Source organism: Mixophyes fleayi, unplaced genomic scaffold (assembly GCF_038048845.1).
Source record: "Mixophyes fleayi isolate aMixFle1 unplaced genomic scaffold, aMixFle1.hap1 Scaffold_408, whole genome shotgun sequence".
Taxonomy (NCBI): domain Eukaryota; kingdom Metazoa; phylum Chordata; class Amphibia; order Anura; family Limnodynastidae; genus Mixophyes; species Mixophyes fleayi.
In genome coordinates, this window is record NW_027448063.1 from 5001 (window position 1) to 7500 (window position 2500).

Here is a 2500-nt window from a genome sequence, read left to right on the forward strand (position 1 = left end):
AAGCTGTCGTTTTCCACCCGCTGCCAAGCTGCCGGTTTGTACTTGCACGTCGGACTTAGGGTTAGGGTTAGGGTTAGGGTGAGGGTGAGTTGCAGCTGCAGCGGCAGGCTTCTCCCCGAGTCCGCGACGGAGCCAGCCGCGCAGAGGCACCTTCTCCCAGGCACTCGCAGCAGTTTTTCTCACTCCCGGCCAAGCTGTCGGTTTGTACTTCCGCGTCTGGCTGCCCCCGGGCCGGGGGATCCAGGGCGGAAGGCCCGATGAGGTTGGATTCGGCCGCCGTGGCCGACCCGGGGTTCCAGAAGGCCGGCCGCGTTCCGAACCAGGCCCCCCTAACTGGCGCACGGGGCAAACTCAATAAGACCCGCTTTGGGATTCTCCGAGCAGGACTCTGAGCGGCGAGCGATTCCTCTCTCTCTCCGGTTGGGCTGGCCGGGGGGGAGTCTTAGGCAATTCAACCCAAATGCCTTGCAGGGGTGATGCCCCAAAGACTCAAAGACCAAGGGGCACAAGCCGGGCAGGACCGCAGGCAGTGAGCGCCCCCCGGGGGCCGAATCTGGGAAACAGGCCCAGGGACCACCCCGAGCACAGGGGAACCCGCCGGGAGGCCCCCCGCCGGCCGGGGGACCCCCGGAGCCAGGGGCCCCGGGGGCCAAATCTGGGAAAAAGGCCCAGGGACCTCCCCGACCACCGGGGAACCCGCCGGGAGGGTCCCCGCAGGCCGGGGGACCCCCGGAGCCAGGGGCCCCGGGGGCCAAATTTGGGAAAAAGGCCCAGGGACCTCCCCGACCACCGGGGAACCCGCCGGGAGGGTCCCCGCAGGCCGGGGGACCCCCGGAGCCAGGGGCCCCGGGGGCCAAACCTGGGAAAAAGGCCCAGGGACCTCCCCGACCACCGGGGAACCCGCCGTGAGGGTCCCCGCAGGCCGGGGGACCTCCGGAGCTAGGGGCCCCCGGGGGCCAAACCTGGGAAAAAGGCCCAGGGACCTCCCCGACCACCGGGGAACCCGCCGTGAGGGTCCCCGCAGGCCGGGGGACCTCCGGAGCCAGGGGCCCCCGGGGGCCAAACCTGGGAAAAAGGCCCAGGGACCTCCCCGACCACCGGGGAACCCGCCGTGAGGGTCCCCGCAGGCCGGGGGACCTCCGGAGCCAGGGGCCCCCGGGGGCCAAACCTGGGAAAAAGGCCCAGGGACCTCCCCGACCACCGGGGAACCCGCCGTGAGGGTCCCCGCAGGCCGGGGGACCTCCGGAGCCAGGGGCCCCCGGGGGCCAAACCTGGGAAAAAGGCCCAGGGACCTCCCCGACCACCGGGGAACCCGCCGTGAGGGTCCCCGCAGGCCGGGGGACCTCCGGAGCTAGGGGCCCCCGGGGGCCAAACCTGGGAAAAAGGCCCAGGGACCTCCCCGACCACCGGGGAACCCGCCGTGAGGGTCCCCGCAGGCCGGGGGACCTCCGGAGCTAGGGGCCCCCGGGGGCCAAACCTGGGAAAAAGGCCCAGGGACCTCCCCGACCACCGGGGAACCCGCCGTGAGGGTCCCCGCAGGCCGGGGGACCTCCGGAGCTAGGGGCCCCCGGGGGCCAAACCTGGGAAAAAGGCCCAGGGACCTCCCCGACCACCGGGGAACCCGCCGTTAGGGGTCCCAGCAGGCCGGGCAGGCTGGTAGGGAGCGAGCGCCCCCCGGTGGCCAATTCTGGATATCGCTTTCCACCCCTGACCAAGCTGTTGCTTTGGACTTGGGCGCCGGAGTCCCCCTTCCCCCGGGCCGGGGGATCCAGGGCGGAAGGCCCGATGAGGTTGGATTCGGCCGCCGTGGCCGACCCGGGGTTCCAGAAGGCCGGCCGCGTTCCGAACCAGGCCCCCCTAACTGGCGCACGGGGCAAACTCAATAAGACCCGCTTTGGGATTCTCCGAGCAGGACTCTGAGCGGCGAGCGATTCCTCTCTCTCTCCGGTTGGGCTGGCCGGGGGGGAGTCTTAGGCAATTCAACCCAAATGCCTTGCAGGGGTGATGCCCCAAAGACTCGAAGACCAAGGGGCACAAGCCGGGCAGGACCGCAGGCAGTGAGCGCCCCCCGGGGGCCGAATCTGGGAAACAGGCCCAGGGACCACCCCGAGCACAGGGGAACCCGCCGGGAGGCCCCCCGCCGGCCGGGGGACCCCCGGAGCCAGGGGCCCCGGGGGCCAAATCTGGGAAAAAGGCCCAGGGACCTCCCCGACCACCGGGGAACCCGCCGGGAGGGTCCCCGCAGGCCGGGGGACCCCCGGAGCCAGGGGCCCCGGGGGCCAAATTTGGGAAAAAGGCCCAGGGACCTCCCCGACCACCGGGGAACCCGCCGGGAGGGTCCCCGCAGGCCGGGGGACCCCCGGAGCCAGGGGCCCCGGGGGCCAAACCTGGGAAAAAGGCCCAGGGACCTCCCCGACCACCGGGGAACCCGCCGTGAGGGTCCCCGCAGGCCGGGGGACCTCCGGAGCTAGGGGCCCCCGGGGGCCAAACCTGGGAAAAA